The sequence below is a fragment of the Ovis aries genome, chromosome 1, assembly GCF_016772045.2.
Source record: "Ovis aries strain OAR_USU_Benz2616 breed Rambouillet chromosome 1, ARS-UI_Ramb_v3.0, whole genome shotgun sequence".
Taxonomy (NCBI): Eukaryota; Metazoa; Chordata; class Mammalia; order Artiodactyla; family Bovidae; genus Ovis; species Ovis aries.
Genome location: NC_056054.1, coordinates 15,761,768 through 15,771,233, shown reverse-complemented (window position 1 = coordinate 15,771,233; position 9,466 = coordinate 15,761,768). Strand labels below are relative to the sequence as shown.

Below are 9,466 nucleotides of genomic sequence, written 5' to 3'. Positions count from 1 at the left end.
CCAGCATTATTCCCTGACACTCAAGGCATGCCTTTCAGTGGTAACGAGCCCACCTCTAACTCCAACAATGGACTTGTTATCCCATCCTCCTGTTTCCAGAAGATTCAGGGCTCCTGGTGCATTAGTCAGAAAATGTCCAACCATTCATCTGATCCCAAACTTAGTATCCAGATAAAATCTGTTTAAACTGCCCTAATTTAATGATCTTTATTGTTGCTGCTGTTTAGCCTCTAAGTTGTGTCTGACTCTTTTGCATCCCCATGGGCTGTGTAGCCTGCCAGGCTCCTCTGTCCATTTGATTTCCCAGGCAAGAATGCTGAAGGGGGTTGCCATTTCCTTCTCCAGGGGATCTTCCTGACCCAAGTATCGAACCTGCATCTCCTGCACTGCAGGCAGATTCTTTACCACTGAGCCACCTGGGAAGCCTTTTAATGATCTTAGGCAGGCATGAAGCAGAATAGGAGTCACAGAAGGCCAACAACCAGAAGAAGATGTACAAGAGAAAAAACTCCAAATCCAGGAGTAGGTTAAGAGCTTGCAGGTTTTTTCAGCGCCTCCTGCCAAAACCACCATCCCTACTTTCTTTAAGCACCAGAAGCCATTTCTGCTTTTCATTTACCAACTCTCCCTTAGGGTCACTGTCCACCCAGCAACTTGATAAAACACTGTTCCCCAATTGTCAGTCCCGGAATAATCTTTGCTCCTTCATGCTGTCCTTTATACAGCGCTCTTCTGGTTTACTCTTTAATGAGATATATAAAACAGCAGACTTGGGATTTTGTAGCGCCCCTTCTTTTAAAAAAACAATCACATCCTGACAGATCTGCCTGTCTTCTTCCCTCACCACTGTCTCTGTATCTCTTGGCTTCTCCCCACCTGTGACTCTTTTCCAAGGGTCTGGTCATAGCCCAAATCTACTCTACACCTGCCTCCAGTTTTAAGCCCTTTACACTTTCTTTAAAAACTTTTAAACATTAAACAATTAATGAAATCTATGATGTGCTGTGCTCCGGGATACAAAGTGGAATAAAAGTGAAGTGCTACCTTCAAGAAACTGTAGTCTAATTTAAGATACTTCAAGGTGACACGTTTCATACAGAGATGATATCAAGTGACAGCACAGGGAGGGAGCTATTAATTCTTCCTGAGACGTGTCAGAGGAGTTTTGATCTGGATCTAAAAAAGAAGCAAGGATTCAAACGATAATATGCACACTTTTAATTTTTCAGCAAACATGTAGGGAATAGCCTTTTCATGCAACTGCCTCGTCTGAAGCATTAGAGCTGCAGGTATAGACAAGTTTCCTGATTTCAAGACATTTTCAGCCTAGAAAAGGAATTTTTAAATGTGCCCTAATAATGGTGATAGAATGCATACTGTGCTATTAAAAAGCTACAAACTGCCAGGAGAATTCATAGAGAAGTGTTTAAGAGAACACATCTCGCTAGGTGTAGGAAGCAGAATTTTAAGATGGCCCCTGAGATTCCTGGGAAAAAGTGGAAGCAGTGACAGATTTTATTTTCTTGGGCTCCAAAATCACTACAGATGGTGACTGCAGCCATAAAATTAAAAGACTCTTGCTCCTTGGAAGGAATGCTATAACAAATCTAGATAGTGTATTAAAAAGCAGAGACATCACTTTGCCAACAAAGGTCCATATAGTCAAAGCTATGGTTTTTCCAAAAGTCATGTATGGATGTGAGAGTTGGACCATAAAGAAGGCTGAGTGCCAAAGAATTGATGCTTTAGAATTGTGGTGCTGGAGAAAACTCTTGATAGCCTCTTGGATTGCAAGGAAATCAAACCAGTCAATCCTAAAGGAAATCAACACTGAACATTCATTAGAAGGACTGATGCTGAAGCTGAAGCTCCAATACTTTGGCCACCTAATGTAAAAAGCTGATTCATCAGAAAGATCCCGATGCTGGGAAAGATTAAGGGAAAGCGGGAAGGGAATGGCAGAGGATGAGATAGTTAGATAGCACCACCAACTCAGTGGACATGAATTTGAGAAAACTCCGCACCACCTGAGCAGGAGACTTCAGTTTTATATTTTACCACAACACCTTGCTGCTGCTAAGTCACTTCAGTCGTGTCCGACTCTGTGTGACCCCAGAGATGGCAGCCCGCCAGGCTCCCCGGTCCCTGGGATTCTCCAGGCAAGAACACTGGAGTGGGTTGCCATTTCCTTCTCCAATGCATGAAAGTGAAAAGTGAAAGTGAAGTCGCTCAGTCGTGTCCGACTCTTAGCGACCCCATGGACTGCAGCCTACCAGGCTCCTCTGTCCATGGGATTTTCCAAGCAAGAGTACTAGAATGGGTTGCCATTGCCTTCTCCAACCATAACACCTTAGCTATAGGTAAAAGCCAAATATATTTTCAACCAGCCAAAATAGAAGTTAAAAGTCCCTGAACCTCATTTATTCATTTCTTATGAAACATTTTTGTCAGTATTACATGTTATCTTTTAATTTTTAATACAAGGAATGCTGTATACCCTCCACCTTGCTTGCAAACAGTTAAAATTCCCTGTGGACTCTGTTCCAAAGGCATGCCCACCCCAACCCCTAGAGATAACCTTTCCCCTGAATTTATTGTTTATTGTTTCCATGCATGTCTTTATACTCGTACTGCATGTGGGTCCCTAAACAAAACTGGTACTGTTTTGCTTATTTTTAAGCTTTATGTAAGTGGCATACTGCTTATACTTTTTTGTTCAGTGCTGTTTCAAAGACATTTTCATGTTATTACATGTAGCTGTAGATCAGTGATTGGCAAGTTTTTCTATAAATGGCCAAAGAGTAAATACTGCAGGCTTTACATGTCATAAAACCCACTGTGATACAAAAGCAGCCATAGAAATCCTGTCTGGATTCCAATAAACCTTTATTGGCATTAAAGTTTCACACGTCATGACATATTCTTTTTTCAACCACTTAAAAAGTGTAAAATTAATTTAATTTCCATGTACATGGGATTTTGTTGGAAGTATCCTCAATATTAATTTCTCATTTTGATACTAATTGCTTATGTAAATGCTTTTTTCTCTGCAATCACCCTCTGTTTTTTTCATTCTAACTTTATGGAGGCTTTCAATGGCTAAGTCGAAGATCTCTCTTGGTAAATGTCATATTGCACTTGAAAATATGTGGATTATTTTCAAACACCTTTTGATATTGATTTCTAACATAATTCCACAGTGATGAGAACAGACTCTGTATGATTGCAATATCTTTAGACCATGAAATTTCACATCTTGTTTTATGTTCCTGGATATGTTCCAATGTCTCCTAGTTGACAGTCTATGGGAACTTGAATTTGTATCCTACTGTTGTATAAAAATTGTATAAATATTAATTATATTTAATCAGTTCACAGTGCTTTTCAGGTCTCAGTTCAGTTCAGTTCAGTTCAGTCGCTCAGTCGTGTCCGACTCTTTGCAACCCCATGAATCGCAGCACGCCAGGCCTCCCTTCCATCACGAACTCCCGGAGTTCACTCAAACTCACGTCCATTGAGTCAGTGATGCCATCCAGCCATCTCATCCTCTACCGTCCCCTTCTCCTCCTGCCCCCAATCCCTCCCAGCATCAGAGTCTTTTCCAAGGAGTCAACTCTTCACATGAGGTGGCCAAAGTACTGGAGTTTCAGCTTTAGCATCATTCCTTCTAAAGAAATCCCAGGGCTGATCTCCTTCAGAATGGACTGGTTGGATCTCCTTGCAGTCCAAGGGACTCTCAAGAGTCTTCTCCAATACCACAGTTCAAAAGCATCAATTCTTCGGCGCTCAGCTTTCTTCACAGTCCAACTCTCACATCCATACATGACCACTAGAAAAACTATAGCCTTGACTAGACGGACCTTTGTTGGCAAAGTAATGTCTCTGCTTTTGAATATGCTATTTAGGTTGGTCATGAGTTTTCTTCCAAGGAGTATAAGCGTCTTTTAATTTCATGGCTGCAATAACCATCTGCAGTGATTTTGAAGCCCCCCCAAAAAAAGTCTGACACTGTTTCCACTGTTTCCCCATCTATTTCCCATGAAGTGATGGGACCAGATGCCATGATCTTTGTTTTCTGAATGTTGAGCTTTAAGCCAACTTTTTTACTCTCCTCTTTTGCTTTCATTAAGAGGCTTTTTAGCTCCTCTTCACTTTCTGCCATAAGGTGGTGTCATCTGCATATCTGAGGTTATTGATATTTCTCCTGGGAATCTTGATTCCAGCTTGTGCTTCTTCCAGCCCAGCATTTGTCATGATGTACTCTGCATAGAAGTTAAATAAGCAGGGTGACAATATACAGCCTTGACATACTCCTTTTCCTATTTGGAACCAGTCTGTTGTTCCATGTCTGATTCTAACTGTTGCTTCCTGACCTGCATATAGGTTTCTCAAGAGGCAGGTCAGGTGGTCTGGTATTCCAATGTCCTTCACAATTTTCCACAGTTTATTGTGATCCACATAGTCAAAGGCTTTGGCATAGTCAATAAAGCAGAAACACTTTATCCTTGTACTTCTCTACATATTCATTCCAATAATTTGAGAGTTTGTTATTGAAATTCCAACTAAGTCTTAATTTATCTACTTAAAATGATTATACAGTGGAACTATATGCAACCTTGTTCTATATTTTCCAAGTCTCCTATAAATATGTTATCATACTTCCATAATTAAAAAAATAAAATTTGGAAAAAAAGATCTTAGCTCTTGGACCATACACAAATAGGAATTGGGTCAGATTTAGCCCAAGGACCATTGTTTGTCAATCCTGCTTTGGATCATTTATTTTTATTGCTATAGAATGTTCTGGTATAGAATGAACTGGTAAATAAATACTTACCAGTTCAAGAACTTCAGAAGATACTGTTATAGATCAATTTTTTTAATCTACTCTCAAAAAATTTACTGTATCAGTGGACAAGATAGGTGGCTCAGATGGTAAAGAATCTGCCTGCAGTGCAGAAGACCCCAGGTTCGATCCCTACGTCAGGAAGATCCCCTGGAGAAGGAAATGGCTACCCACTTCAGTATCTTGCCTGGAAAATTCCATGGACAGAGGAGCCTGGTGAGCTACAGCACATGGGGTTGCAAAGTGTGGACACGACTGAGCAACTAGCACTTTCACTTTCAAGTAGACAAGATAAGTCATGTTAACCAATAAGGAGGCAGAAAGTGACCGAGGCCTTAAGAGAGGTTTGCACGCCCTGACCTGAGAGCTAACAGGAGCCAGGCTGCCTGGATTCCAATTCTGGCTTCACCATTTACTAGCTCTGTGACCTTGGACAAGTCACTTTAGCTCCCTGTTCCTCAGTTTTCTCATCTGTAAAACGCAGATCATAGTAACTCTCACTGCATAGATTTGCTGTGAAAATTAAATTGTCATAAAAATTAAATAAGAGAGTGCACATAAAGCACCCAGAAGAGTTCCTGGCTCTTCCTTGGCATTACATAATTGTTGGCTTTTATTATACAAACTGGAGGGGAAGCTTCCCTGGGTGGCTCAGACGGTAAAGAATCCACGTGCAATGCGGAAGACCTGGATTCAGTCCCTGGGTTGGGAAGATCCCCTGGAGGAGGACATGGCAACCCACTCCAGTATTCCTGCCTGGAGAATCCCCATGCACAGAGGAGACTGGTGAGGGTTACAGTCTGTAGGGTTGTAGAGTCAGACACGACTGAGCGACTAAGCACGGCACATACAAGCTAGAAGATCACGTAAGGCTTTTGAAGGCAGCATGGAATCAAAGTTTTAAAAGAGTGGTAAGGTTTGGACACACAGAGATGGAGACCAAGGTATTCTAGAAGACAGAACAGTATATGGAAAAACCCAGAGAAGCAAAGAACATATGTCAAAAAGGACAGCAAAGGAAAAATGTAGAAAATTTACATGTGAATCAAGGAGCAAATAAAGGAGGAAAGAAATAAATTTAGAAACAAAGAGTTGTGGCCAGATCATAATGACCTCAGTTGTGTCTGACTTTTTGTGACCCCATGGACTGTATCCAGGCTCCTCTGTCCATAGGATTTTCTCAGGCAAAAATTCTGGAGTGGGTTGCCATTCCTCCTCCAGGGGATCTTCACTACCCAGGGACAGAACCTGCGTTTCTTGTGTCTCCTGCATTGGCAGGGGGATTCTTTATCACTGAGCCACCTGGGAAGCCCAATGAACCTTGAAGACAGGGCTAAAAAGTGTGGAATTTGTCCTGTAGGCATGATGCTTCCAGGATCTGGCAGTTGTGGAAGGCAAATAGAAGAGAGTCAAGAATTAGGTTACATCTCTGATAGTCCAGGGAACCGCACCTTGACTAGGGAAAAGGCAGTGACTAGGGAAAACACTGGCAACTATTTGCTTTGAAAACTGACTGGATGTGGAGGACAGGGAGGAATTTTTAGAGGTACTACCAGAAAATCCCTGGTGGTCCAGTGGTTAAGACTCAGCACTTCCACTGCTGTGGCCCAGGTACAATCCCCAACAGGAGAGCTAAGATCCCGCAAGCTGCACAGCATGGCTGGAAAAGGGAAGGAAAAAAAAAAAAAAAGACTTAAAAAGAAGCACTACTATGGTTTTAAGATTGGGTGACTGGGCGTATGGTGGTGGCATTGTCTGAAATGGGGAGCACAAACAGAAAGAGAAGGTTTAGGATGGAAAGTCATGATTCTGGTCTTTAACCCACAGAGTTTGAGGACTCCTATGGAATTATCTAATGGAACTGGAGCTAAGAATAAATTGATCTGTGAACAGAACTGATAATACAAACTAAATGCTTTGGGTTAATCCTTTTAGCAACTCAACGTGATAGGTACTGTATGTGACTGTCCCCATCTTATAATGGAAGAAAGCGAAACCAAATAGGTTAAGGCTAAGGCCACAGTTCATCAACTACCCCACTTTACTGCCTGTGCAGTTGACCTTTCTAGTGCCTCATCTCAGGACAGTCCCTCAGACCCTTGCTTAGAGGCTATCTGATGCAACTCCAGTAAGCTTAGACTGCGCACCTTCTTGGCTTCAGCAAATTAGAAGCAGGTATAAAAGGCATAGGCATAATGACAGCAGAAGTGGCAACTGAAAGCCAGAAACTTTAAGAACCCCCCATGGGAACCCCCAAAGCACAGCCTTCTGGGGCCATTCAATAAGGTGAAATAGAGTCCTTAACTCTATAGTCCAAGAGGATTCCTTAATAATAAAGCCTGATTGCTACCAGTGCATGTTTATAATAAATCAAGAAAATACTAAGTTTACTTCTATTTCTTAAATAAGGATGGCTAGGACACGACTGAAGCTACTTAGCGGCAGCAGGAAGTTTATAATATACCTTTAGAAGATTCTCACTTGATATGGACACTTTTTTTTTTTTTTTAATGTTAAGGAACAGAGTCTCAAAACTTTGGGGAACTTCACATCAAAAATAGCTTTCCTGACAGCAGAGGTTTTGATACAATTGTTTTTCCCCTCACCTATGAGCCCTCAAAGTATGTGAAGGATACCCTGGGCTGTGTAGCTCTGCGGAACCCTCTGCCAGGATTCTCAGGCTCACTCACAAGACCATCGGTAACCTCCTCTTTTCCTCTCATCTGCCTACCTCACTTGACTGCTTAGAAAGTGGGCAACAGAAGCAGAAACAGCGTGCTGAGGTCAGAAACAGCCCTAATGTCCATCGCAAATGTGAGCAGAAGCCTCCCTACACAGCACTCAGTGGAAATGAAGCAATAAAACACTCCCTCTGGTGCTTGTCAGGGTGTGAGGGGTACCAGATGAAGAATACAAAGACCAGTCTCATCTGGGTCCTAGCTCTGTTGCTTACCCGCCCCGCACTTCTCTGTTTCTGCCCTTCTGTCTAGCATGCCTACGCCTCGCGGGCTCACCCCTCCAGGCTGGGCTTGGATCTTGAAAGTTCTTTCTGAAATGAAAATCTGATTTAGTCACTCTCCTGCTTCAACTTCAATAGCCTCTTACTGGCTATTGCAGGTATTCATAAGCCTTTTGGGCTCAGGACCCCTTTCCACTCTAAAAATTATGGAGGAACTTGAAGAGATTTTTCATGTGCTGTTTGTTACTTCTAACAACACTTACCATGTTAGGAATTAAAACAGAAATTTCTAAAATTTTATTAATTCACTTAAAATTACAATAAACCCATTACATGTTAACATAATCACATTTTAATTTAAAAATTTCTGTAATTTCTAAAACAAAATATTGATGAGAAAAGTGGTGTCTTACATTTGTACAAGTTTTTTTTAACACCTGGCTTAAAGAAGACAGCTGGATTCTCAAATCTGTTTCCGCATTTAATGTGTTGAAAATATCATCTGTCCTGTAGTCTTTGGAAAACTTCACCATACACTCATTAGAGAATCACAGTGAAAAAAGCAAATCACATTTAGCATTATTATGAAAATAATTTTGAGCTCACTGACCTCTGAAAGATCTCAGGGACACCAAGGAGTACCAGAACTACATACTATGAAAACCACTGGTCTATAAAATAAATTACATACAAGGACATTAATTGTCATTCTAGGTACACAAAAACCTCCTTCAGCACCATATCCACAGTCTCCCATATTCCTGTGCCACCAGTTACACCAACCAGCCATCCGCTATCATGTGTCTTTAAGCCCTTGCACACATCCATCCCTCTGCCTGAAATAAGCTTCTTTCTTGCAGGCTCTTTCAAGAACCAGCTTGAAAGGGTATGACTCTCAAAGTGCCTCCTCTGACCCATCCTGACAGCTGATGACTCCCTGCTGGCAGAACACAGGCTTTGAAGTCAGGTTGGAGGTGAATCTCCACTCAGTCATTTACTGGCTGGGTGACCTCGGACAAGTAGCTTCACCTTCCAGAGCTTCAGTTTCCTCTCTGCTAAAACAGAGATGGTCCAAGTGGACAGGCCATTTAACCAGAGGAGTGCAGCAAAAACTGTTTACTGACAGAACCAGCCTGCAAACAGGTACATGGATAGGGCTCAATGCATTAAGTACTTGTTGAATGGATCAACCAGTTAAAGGACGGTGGCATCTTCTATTTACTGAGCATTTACTTACTGGGTGCCCAGCACTTTTTCTCCTGGGCTTCACAAGCATTAACTTATTTTATCTTCACACCAGCCGTCTGGATTGAACGATATTCCTTTAGAGGTGAGGGTCCTGCGGTAAAGATTCGAGGTAACTCGCTTAACGTCACCCACCACCTGGTCCCCGAACCCTCTCCACGCCTCAGTTTGCCCTCCCTTGAGAGGGGGCGCGCAGGGCCAGTTGGGGGTGTGGATCTGGGCCGCGGGGTACAAGGCGGGAGGAGGCAGACTGCGGGCGCTGGCTCGGCCGGGCCGCTTGGGGGCGCCATACCCGTACTCACCACCCCCCGACACACACTCCCCCTGCCTCCTCCGGCCCCCGGCTCCGCGCCGGCCCAACCGCCCAGGCGCGCGCCACCCCACGGCGGGAGGCCCGGGGGGCGGGGCCAGGGAGC

The 9,466-nt window shown here is 42.9% G+C and overlaps 1 long non-coding RNA gene across 1 annotated transcript; it reads right to left on the bottom strand.

The window, feature by feature from the left end:
• Window positions 1-2,867: 2,867 nt before the first annotated feature.
• LOC121819081 (uncharacterized) lies at window positions 2,868-9,407 on the bottom strand. Its single transcript, XR_006059256.2, has 4 exons — window positions 9,043-9,407; window positions 7,800-7,895; window positions 6,400-6,506; window positions 2,868-4,262 (listed from the first exon to the last, which is right to left on the bottom strand). It is a non-coding gene; the product is annotated as an uncharacterized LOC121819081 (long non-coding RNA).
• Between the last annotated feature and the right edge of the window lie 59 nt (window positions 9,408-9,466).